Source organism: Podarcis gaigeae, assembly GCF_964106915.1.
Source record: "Podarcis gaigeae genome assembly, chromosome: 2".
Taxonomy (NCBI): Eukaryota; Metazoa; Chordata; class Lepidosauria; order Squamata; family Lacertidae; genus Podarcis; species Podarcis gaigeae.
In genome coordinates, this window is record NC_139679.1 from 75,858,938 (window position 1) to 75,870,615 (window position 11,678).

The 11,678-nt window shown below is 43.8% G+C and overlaps 1 long non-coding RNA gene across 1 annotated transcript; it reads left to right on the top strand.

Moving 5' to 3' along the window:
• The first annotated feature begins 534 nt into the window (after positions 1 to 534).
• LOC310836238 lies at positions 535 to 10,753 on the top strand. The gene is made up of 3 exons (XR_014559950.1): positions 535 to 639; positions 6,679 to 6,834; positions 9,904 to 10,753. It is a non-coding gene; the product is annotated as an uncharacterized lncRNA (long non-coding RNA).
• Positions 10,754 to 11,678: the final 925 nt, after the last annotated feature.

Genomic DNA, 11,678 nt, shown 5'->3' on the forward strand with positions numbered 1-11,678 from the left:
AACTGCATGCATGGGAAGTGGGGTGGGTTGCTTTTCCTGTAAAACTCTCAAAAGCTGTTTAAAAAATGTTTATGCCATTCCACAAAGGAACTTTATTTTTGGTGTGTATGCTCTGTATTTTATTACTTTAATTTTTTAAACAATTTTAAAATTAGGGGGGGGGGATTAAAATGCAAAACTGTTACATGAAGGTATGGGAATCAGCTGTACTAGAACAATTGGGACATTCTGGATGCCAGCATATCTCGTTGCGCCCAGCAGCGAACCTTTCCTAATCCACACCTCCACCCTCCAATGGGGCCAAATGCAAGACCGTGTACAACATTCTGGCTTCTGATGCTGCTGCATGAATAAGGTGGGAGGGGCAGAATTTCTGCGAAGGACAGCAACTTTCTTTTAAATGCAAATGCCCTGGTAATTAACATTGATGGGAAAGGAATGGTGGAAAGCACCTGACAGCTAAATGAGAGCTTGCTCAAATACATTTCCTTGTGCTTTGCCTTAGCATAGCAGGTTGCTTTCGTATGCTGTCTGTATGAACCTTTTCTCTTCTTTGCTTCAGGAGGAATTCCAGGTACCTGGATCTTGTTTCCTTATCTAAGGGACCATTAGAAACCCTTAACACGTGTCACATTCCAGGCGAGGCATGTTGTTTGTTCCTCTTGGGGCAATAGCTGAGGGTGGGTGGGATTTCCATTTTGACTGCAGCGCAGGCGTGAAAGAGTCAACACCCCCATCATCAATGTACTCAGTTTGGACTGTCCCTCTCCCTATGCCCGAAATCTTCTTTGTTACATCTACATCCTGCCTTTCTTCCAAGGAATTCAGGGCAGCGTACATGATCTGTCCCCTCTAACCTTTTACCCCAACAACAAGCCTGTGAGGTAGAGAGAGTGTGGCTTGCCCAAAGGTCACCCAGTAAGCTGAGAGGGAATTTGAATCCATGCCCCTCTGGCCCTAGTCGAACATTGTACTTGCTCATGAAACAAGGGAAGGCAGACTTAACTTTGGGAGAAGATAGGTCTTCTGTTTTCTTTATCAAAGTTGTTTTTTTTTAAAAGAATGACAGGCCATGAAGGTTTTGGCTTAACCCAAGAGCAGCTAACCCTTTTTGATCCCAGGGCCACATTACCTCTCTCTCTCTCTCTCTCTCTCTCTCTCTCTCACACACACACACACACACACACACACACACAGCCCAACATCACAAAGGAGGAACAGCACCTCCCCACCTGGGACCACAAAGCAGCCATTCATTAGCACTCTTTAATTCTCCAGAGTCTGATTCTACCCCTCATTGGTGCCCAACCCAGCACATTCATCCCTTCTTACCCATGCCTCTCCCTCTGCTGAATAGTGAATACAATAAAACTCCTTGACACAGGAAGTGTTCAGCTTACAAAACTCCACAATGCGCCATGCGTTTTAATGGGTTTTGTCATCGCCACAGATGTCGGCAACAACATGTCTTATTAGTTCTCACCAGCCACGTAGATTGGCCAAGCACACAACATTCTGCAGTTACACACGGTGCTGGGATGGACGTGCCAAGGAGTTCACTCCACGTCTGGGAGTAATTTTCTGAATGGCAAATGTAAATTGGGAGAGGGCAGCCCGTGGCAAGGCAGGCAACTGGCCTCTTAGCACACCTGAAGTAGGAGTGGCAGGGCTCTTGAATCTTCCGACAGGCCTAAAGTTAGGCTTTCCCCACAGCTCACTGGGAGCGGATTGTCAGGCTGGAAGAAGGGGATGCAAAGAGAGTTAAGGATAGGGATATGCCCCTCCTCCATTTTGTGCTTTAAAACACAAGGGCAAGTGTGACTTCTGCATTGCTTCCGAACATCTAATTCTTAACTTTGGGTCGTGCTCCAAGAGACGTGGAATGAGCGAGAGGAAGCTGATTATTTCCCTGAAGCTTTCGTGTACCTGCTCTACTGCTTTTGAAGCACGATGCCCTGTCCACTGTCAGGCAGAGTAATTGTGCTTATAGTTTCATTAAAGTGCAAGAGTCTACAAGCGTCATTGTAAAAATGATTATAAGTCCTGAAGGGGAACACATTCTCCTTAAGGGGCTTATAATCATTGGCACGCTGGCGCTCCGTCTTGAGGAGGAGACGCTGATGAGAGGCTGCCTGCATCTTAGCAGTTACTTAATTAAAAACCACAGGGTAGATCCTGTCGTTGGGTACAGCTCTGAGCAAGGGATGGTGCGTAAACGCCCCACCCGAAGAGCAGCCCTGGGAAGCATTTTGCTCCAAAGACGCTGAGTCACGGGCATCACGGCACATTTAATGGGCTGGTCTGAACGTATTTATCCCAAATCACCGTGGCAAAAGTGTTTAAGACAGCTGCTTCAGAATTGGGAATGGGACAAGGAGGAACTGGATTTATCCAACTCACAGCTCTTTGAGGGGCAAGGCTTCTAGGCTGTTAACAGGTTCACAAAAGGCGGAAATGGAACAGGTGTAGCTTTCCCCATATGGAGAATATGGGTGTTAGTCATGGATGGTGGCTCTGTCGACTCCAAGTTCAGAGGCAGGATTTCACTGGAGAATAGCAGCAGCAGCAGACTGTCCTGCTAGCAGCCTTTCCAGAAGGCTCTGGTTGGACGCTATGGGAAATGGGAGGCAGGCTGGCCTAAGACATTTTGCTGGCTGAGGCAGAATAACATATCATTTCCACTCTCAACCCCAAGGTGAAGAGGTCCTGCTTGTGAGCATTTGGCACCCTGAGAGCATGGTGATGGGCTAGATAGGTCAGGCATAGGCAAACTTGGCCCTCCAGATGTTTTGGGACTACAACTCCCATCATCCCTGACCACTGGTCCTGTTAGCTAGGGATGATGGGAGTTGTAGTCCCAAAACATCTGGGAAATGATATATAATGAACTGAAAAAGGTATTTAGGTATACCTTCTTGAAGAAACCAGAGGCCTTTCTCCTGGGTATGGTCGGCCAATTGGTGTCAAAGAAGGACAGAACATTTTTTATGTATGCTACAGCAGCAGCAAGAATACTTATTGCAAAGTGCTGGAAGACGCAAGACCTACCCACCCTGGAAGAATGGCAGATGCAACTAATAGACTATATGGAACTGGCAGAAATGACCAGCAGAATCCGAGATCAAGGAGAAGAGCAGGTGGAAGAGGACTGGAAGAAGTTTAAAGCGTATTTACAAAAGCATTGTAAAATTTATGAATGCTGAAGGCATTGAAAATGAAATGAAGGGGTTCTAGTGACTAAGACAAATAAGAGTACAAAGGGAGGGATAAAGGATGAAAATGAATAATGAATGAGCTTGCTGAAATAATTTTTAAAGTGGAATACAAGAAAGGAAGGTGGGTGGAAGTAAAGAAAATAAGGTTTTGAAGGTTATTAAATTGAAAAAGAGTTTTTCTTATTTTTTCTTTTTATGTTAAATCTTTTTTCTATGTTTTCTTTTTTATTCTCTGTCTTGTTTGCATTTTTGATGTTTGTTGTTTGCTGTTTTTATGATTCTTGTTGATTGTTAATCTTCTGTAAAACTTAATAAAATATCATTAAAAAAAAACACAAAACATCTGTTTGCCTATGCCTGAGATAGGTCTTTGATTGACCCAACAGAGTTTTTCTTACTTTCTAAGAGTAGCCAAGGCCAGCCAAGTGATTTTGGCACTTGTGGCACAAACCTCACAAAGCCTTGCTACCCCTCACCCCCAGGAGTATTAATAAGCAACAATAAATTAAGTAACTCACATTCTCCTGCCCTTTCATGACAGCCAACGCCAGCTGTTTGAGGCAGCTGCTTCACTCTGCCTAATGCATGGACTAGCCTTTCAAAATGTCCTCCTCAATTGTCCTTCTCCCCACATTTGCTGGGCCCAGTGTCATTTCATATGCAGTCAGCCCCTTTGCTGTAGGCTTCTGAGGCCAGAGCTGTTAGCTCCCATTCCTGGCAGTTTTCCGAACTTAAGGATGTTCAATGTAATGCTTGAATTCCACAGGTGATCTGTTGCTCTTATTATAAGACTCAGAATAGCTGCAACTCAAGCACATTCAGCAACAATGAACTATTTAATTTGGCAGGCATTGGGGGAACAGAGTGGAAGCAGCATCCTGATATTTTATGTTTGAACAACCAAGGAAGACTCAAGTTAGCCACGGCCTGGGTCTTGCCACATGGCATGAAAGCAAAAAGATGCTTATTCCCAATGAAGCTCACTAGCTCCTCCATGTAAATGTGCACTTAGCAAGGACTGGAAGCCCAGCCAAAAATTAAGATCCCAAATATCTTACTGAGGACTTCTGGCTCATAAAGTTTTGGGGCCTCATGAAGCCAGTGTGGTAGATCAAGTGTGGGGTCCTGGTTAGAGTCTTGGACTAGCACCTGGGAGACCAGGGTTCAAATCCCTACTCAGCTATGAGGCTCACCCACTCACCTTGGGTCAGTCTTTCTGTCTCTTAGACTAACCTACCACACTGGGTTGTTCTGAAGACAAAATGAGTAGGGGTGTGTGTGTGTAACTTTGACATTCTTGGAGGAATGGTGCTATATAACAGCAATAAATAAATACAGTGGTATCTCGGGTTACAGGCGCTTCAGGTTACAGACGCTTCAGGTTACAGACTCTGCTAACCCAGAAACAGTACCTCGGGTTAAGAACTTTGCTTCAGGATGAGAACAGAAATTGAGTGGCGGCGGCATGGCAGCAGCAGGAGGCTCCATTAGCCGAAGTGGTACCTCAGGTTAAGAACAGTTTCAGGTTAAGAATGGACCTCCAGAATGAATTAAGTTCTTAACCAGAGGTACCACTGTAAATAAGGAGCATCTCTCCTCCTCCTCCTTGCTGCTGTTGAAAGACAAGCTTTGGGGAAAAGGAAGCAGACGAAGTGGGAAGACCCCACTTTATTTAGGACTCCTAGCCAACAGTCAAAGGGATGTTTGTAGAGATAGTAAAAAAAATGTGCTATTTCTCTTCCTCTGTGTGTGTTTGTGGAGTTTTCCCAATTCTAAAGCTCATCAACATGGCATTGGTGTTCATTCGTGTGCACTTTTTAATATGTCTGTACACTGGGGTCAGCACTCAGAGATTTAACTGTAGCTCTAGAGACGCTGAGGGGAGAACCAAAACCCCCATAAATGGCAACTCTAGTACATGCATTCACACATGAGCCACAGTTAAAGGATTAAAAATGTTTAATTCTTCCCGCAAACGCAAACTACACTAGGGGACGCAATTTACCAGGAGCAGGTACCAGAAAATACAGATAGTCCCAGGTCAATAGTTGAAGCATTTGTCTTCTGCTGAAGAAGTTTGATGCTGCTTTTGCCTTAAAGGATGTAGGAAAGTATGGCTCATCGTTTGATCAAATGGCAGAGAAATATCTCCTTTGGAATACATAGCTGCCTGCCATCAACAAGAATGGGGAAAGGCACAAGCAACTCCAGCTGTATTGTTCTCCATTTGAGTAGAGGTTAGGACTGCCATTTTACACAACAATGGTCAAGAAATGCTTGCTTAGGGGAACAGGTGTCTCTAGGGAACGTGAATGAGTACCTTTCATACCCACATCTCCCAGCAGATGTCACCTTAATGCAGAGCGAGGAAAGCGAGGGAAAAATAACCAGTGTTACCTGCAAAAGATTGTATCTATGCCTTCTCATTAAAGACACGGTGAAATGGCACTCGCTCCTTCGGTCGCAAGAAATTCCTGCAAATAGCATGCAATTGTTCGCATATTGAAATGGTTAGCCAAGGGCAAAAATGAATTGTATTGCCATTAATGTGTCCCCGAAGAGGAGTCTGAGATCTGGCCCATGAGCTTTTAAAATCCCCATGTAGTAGGAAAATGGCAGCAGTTGATAACAACAGGATGTGCTCATGAGTAGCTGCTGTATCTGACAGTTTGGTCAAAGCTGAATGCCACCGTAAAGTCATAGGGATGGAAGCCAACTTTCAGAGTCATTCCTAAGCTTAAAAAAACCAAAACCTCATATTTATTTCATCTGGACATTTTGGAAAGCAATTTTCTGCCCCTTTCACTCATCTACACAAGTGGTTGCCCCCTCCCCCACTTTCAATCTGAGGGAACTTCAAATGTTGCTCCCATTCACTACAAGGTCAAACTGATTATGGAAATAAAATAGCAGAATTTATGGTCTTCTGAGCACTCAAATACTGCTCTTGCATGCAGCTTTAAAGGAATTCCCCCCCCCCCAATATACGCTCAGAGACCCCAATTATCCAATCTGAGTATACATGAAACAAACCCTGATAATCTCTTTTTGTGCAGGCAGGGGGGAAGATTAAGGTTGTATAATGAAACATTCTGAAGCCATACCGCCGTCTGATAATAAATAAAAGCTACATTTGGGCCAGAAAATAAAAACCAGAATCTTAACCCATAATTCACCCTGCTGTATTTTATTTCAATCCAATGCTTAGAGTCAGTTGATCCCTTACTTGGAAGAAAGGAGAAATGGTACACCTCTGGCTACAAACCTATGCGTACTTACTTGGAAGTAAACACCATTAATGGATCTTATTCCTGAGTGAAAACCCATAGGAGCAGACTGTCACTCATGCTGCTGCTTCTCTATTCCTGTGTAATGTGCAAACTGGCTCCTAAGGTATTTTCATGTGTATCGTGAAAAAATGCATTTAAATAGCTCTCATGTGGCTGGCGTATTATTCATGCAGAGGATGAAATAGAAGACACAGACGATATACATCTTGGTCAATGCTGGCTTGACATTTGCAGTGGAACTGATTCAATCCTCATGTGTGATGATGACCTTAGTGTGTGTCCACAACAAAACGGTCACTGCACAAGAATCATTGACAATGGATGCACAGGTACTTAGGGGGTCTGCTTTTTGCATTCCCATTGCAATGTCTGAAATGATTTGCGCATGGGTGATGCAGAGGCTTCAGGTGAACAGATCATACATTCTCTCTGTAGGAGTTCCCCACTGGAGATGATGATGCCTACCACGATGAGTTGCTGCATAAAAACCACTAAATTATATTAAACAGAACCTGCCCCCAAACTCTCAAAGGGGACGTATTAGCAAGATGGACACTGAATGGCCATTTCAAGGCATTGGTTCTTTCTGAATAGCCACAGGAAATCATTGGATATAGTAGTCAGCTAAGTTTTACTCAGAGTAGACCCAGGAAAATTAATGAAAGCTGCTAAATTAGCTCCATTGAATATTACCCTGGATGTTTTAAGGCCCACCTTAAAATCAGAATATTGGAAAATATTGGTTGTTTTTAGGGACCATCTTCAAACGGGGATGCAGTTGTACTTTGGATGCCAAATGCCTTGTGAGTCGGACGTTTTGGCTCCCAGATGCCACAAACCCGGAAATGAGTGTTGCAGTTTGCAAACATTCTTTGGAAGCCAAACATCTGACGCGGCTTCCACGACTTCCGACTGAGTGCAGGAAGCTCCTGCCGCCAATCAGAAGCCACACCTTAGTCGTCAAACGTTTTCGGAAGTCGAACGGGCTTCTGGAATGGATTACATTTGAGAACCAAGGTACCACTGTATTTTAGGAGAGCATGATGGTGCTTTGATTCTTCAGACGAAGGGCTCAGAAGCCTGGGACCAGTTTAATGGTGCAGTGTGAGAAAGCCAGGAGCAGGAGGAGTGCAGTAACAGTTCAGACTTGGCGTGCATATTGGTAACCAATTCTGGAAAAATAATACAAAAAACTAAATCTGCTGGTCTGGGCTTTGTCTTACTCACTGATTTTTATCATTGCTCACTTGTTTGCTCTGCCTTGCATAGGTTCCAGCAGGTTCAGTTGTCAGCGTCTAAATTTCTGGCACTGCAAAGGTTTCCGGATTTAGGCTTTTGGAAGGTGGAAACTATTCTGGACCAGCTGCTTAGTAACTGTTTTGCCTGCATCAGTGTGTTGCTGTCTTTTAGTCATCCATTCTGACTCACGTGGTAGTTGGAGTCAGCCTGTCCACCAAGGCCTGGTTTTCCAATCAGGGATGATAGTGCCCCTCCTTGCTGTTTGCAACATGCCTCGGGTGATCTTGTAAACCTCCAAACATTCAGTGGGGATGCGTCACTCCCTTCCATTGATAATAGGCACTGATGCTGATGCACACTTTGCGTGCAACCTCTAAAAGGCAGAATTGGTTACGGACACCATGAAACTCCAGTTGATGAAAACTCATCATTCTGTTCAAGTAACAAACACATCAGAGATTCCCTTTTTTGTGTGATGCTTCAGAGGTCTGCCTCAGCGGTCACCGTAGTGGGGAGCAAAGAGTTTTTCAGAAGCACCCTCCCCCCTTTTACAACTTTGATGCTGAATTCATAAAAGAATTGAAATGCTGTGATTCCCAAACTTGTATCTGGTAAATTTTACCAGTGATCTATTTTTGGTCTTGCACAGGGATGCCTGATAATCCCCCCAAAAGCAAAGGTACTCATGTTAATCCATTAGGGTGGGAAATCTCCAAAGTCCACAATTGGGTAATACCTTTATTAGGACCAAGCAAAATGAACTGTGGATGGATAATCTCAGCACCTCACTTGGGTATCACTGGTTGGCATCATGATAAACTATGATTTATTCCTGTAAGACCAATTGCAGTCATTAACAGTCATCAACAGGTTTACCACACTTATCAGCCAAGCACCCATTCCCACCACCCTTCTGAGTAATACCCCTCCCCACCCGCTCACTATCTATAAGGGTCTGGTGACTTCCGTTTCAGTGTATCTGAAGAAGTGTGTGTGCACACGAAAGCTCATACCAATAACAAATTTAGTTGGTCTCTAAGGTGCTACTGGGAGGAATTTTTTAATTTTGTTTCGACTACACATAATTAATGTCTTTTTTACATTGAGTTGTTGTTTTCTTTACATTGAAATTAGTGTAAGTTACGTTACACGACTTATGTAATTTAAGTTAAATAGTGAACAGTGAAGTGAATAATGTACCATTTGGCAGAAACCAAACTGCAGCGGAAGGGAGACAGTGATGATTGTGATAAATACAGATAGGAATGGAAATCGCTGTGTTCTTACATCTCTATCCTTAATGATGGTTTGCTGAAACAAGCCAGCTTTATCAACCACTGTTTGAAGTTTGCTTGCTTCAAAAAAAACAAAAGATTAACCACAGCTGGAGATTAGATGATATGGCAAGCTGTCATTAAACAGAAAGAAAGGTCCTTCTCATGGCTGTGCTAGATATGGATTGGGGAATTTCATGGAGAAACTAATTTCATTCACAACATGAGAAACTGTATTATGTGGTGATGTCCAAAGACAGACGTTATTTGGACAGATGTCCAAAGACAGATATTTTCTGTATCTTTTTGCTCCATTTTAACCCTGCTTCTGACAGCTTGATGCCCTATCAACCCAGTGGAAGCAGTGTTTTGGTATGTTGAGAATTGCCTGTGAATGACAATGACCTTTTCAAGGTAGATCCCTTATACCTGCTATTCAGCCCTTCATTAAAAAACTTAAAACTAAAGCTTAAAACTGTACACACCCGGTAGAGGAGTGTTAAATTAATTTAGCTCACAATACAAGGATTAATGAATTAGCAGCACAGGGGTCTTTGGGAGTGTGAATCTGTGTGAATCATAAAGATGCACTTTCCCATTAACCTCGACACAAAATGTGCGGCCGAGTCCCTCTTCACTGCATGGAATGTTTACTGCACTGGGGCTGAGATCAGATACATATATGGAAATTGTGCAGAGAGCCTTTTGATCCAGGAATTGGATTGGAAAACTCCAGAGGCCCCTTCTAAGGTTATCATCTGCGATTAGGAGTTCAGATGTAAGCCATTGGCGTATGTGGAGACAGCAGCAGAATGCCTTTTTTATGCATTAGCTCCATGCAATACAGGTCTGTTCCAATCACATCTTTCTCTCTTTATTTTTCAGGTTTGAGGAGAAAAGCTGATTGCATTTCCTTGTATGACATCCTGAGAGCTGCCCTCACTGGTCTGTGTTTGCTGTGTGTGTCAGGTTAAACTGCAGGCTTTTGGGGGGGCTGGCCCTGCTAGGGTCAGGCTCATGACAAGGCAGCAAACTGACCACTGTTGAAAGCCCTAAACAACTCAGGCTCCAAATACCTGAAAGCGCCCCTCTTTCTCTACCCACATCCTCAGCAGAGGGGGCCCTCTATAGTCCCACCACCCTCAGAAGTTCAGGGATGGTGGTGGTCCAAGAGAGAGCAGCCCCTAAACGGTGGAACTCTCCACAGACCTTCATCTGGCATCTTCCTTATACAGCTTTTGGCAAATGCTGAAGATATACCTCTTTACCTCAGCTTTTGACACCTAAGATTACCTTTTTTTGGACCCACCCTATTTTTGTGATTGTAAGTTGTTCCAAACTGTTTGTAATATTGTGTTTTAATTGTTGTAACTTGCCTTGGGGCCCTAGGGTGAAAGGAAGGTAGTTAATTTAATAATAATACTTTGTGTGGTTTTGTTGCATTTTCACTGCTGTGGAGGGGAAATGGCTCTTCTGAAATTTTCTGCCTCGTGTGCAGAAACATCTTGGCTTGGAAGGGATGGGGCTGATTTGCCGCTCCACCTCAGGGAACGAAATGCCTCGGGCTGACCAGCCCTGTATCAAGAGCAAATGGAACTAACTCAGGATCCATAAAGAGAATAGGAAGTGTTGGGACTAGAAATTGGGGCAAGGGTGGTCTTCCTCCTTACCGCAGCTTACTGAGAGCGGACTTGTGTGAGCACAGCAAGAACTGAATAAAGTTCTGATCTGTAAAGCCTGCACGTTCCTTCAGTTAATGAAACAGACCCTGAGGCCCAACTCAGAAGGTGTCCATGCGCATTCTTGCCAGTGTGGCAGGTAAGAGGCCAGATCACAGGAAGAAGCATGTATTCTTAGACTGAAAGCATGCTGCAAAGGATTTCAAGAGGCAGTGGCAGAATAAACAGGTGTGTCTATGTGGGGTAAATCTCTTGATTGGAGTACCTTTGTACCTGATCACTTCCACTACTAAATATAAGGAAGGACCCCTTCCCACCCTTTTCTCACACAGCATTATGTGTATAAATGGCTTAAGTGAAATAAATATACTCAGTTGTAATGTTCTGACATTTTGGTCACCTCATTTCTGCTAGTGATCGCTTCTGTTTCAAAACATGCCTGTATCATCCATCTGCATATTGTGGTCCATCAAGGGCCTGCCAATCCTCCTGCTTTTGCCGCCTGCAGTCTTTGGCAATCACTCGTAGCTGAGTAAGATTGTCTTCCATGAACGGTGAGTCCGTAAGTGACTGTGGAGGCCAATTCTGGATCCACACGTCCTTCCACAGTGGGGACATAGGTTTCCGTGCTTTTCTCTTAGCTTGTTTTTCCCTTTCATCCTGAGTTTGTGCTTCTTCAAAGTCCATGACACCTTTGGTAAAGGCTGTTCTCCAATTGGAGTGCTTGCAGGCCAGTGTTTGCCAATTGTCTGTAATTATACTGCATTTTTTAAAAAGATTCTCCTTGAGAGCATCTTTAAACCTCTTTTGTTGTCCACCAGTATTTCACTTTCCATTCTTAAGTTGGGAATGGAGTAGTTGCTTTGGAAGACGATAATCAGGCATCTGAACAACATGACCAGTCTAGTGAAGTTGATTTTGAAGAATCATTGCTTTGACACTGGTGATCTACTACCATACCAGGCAGGTGGGAAGTTTTTG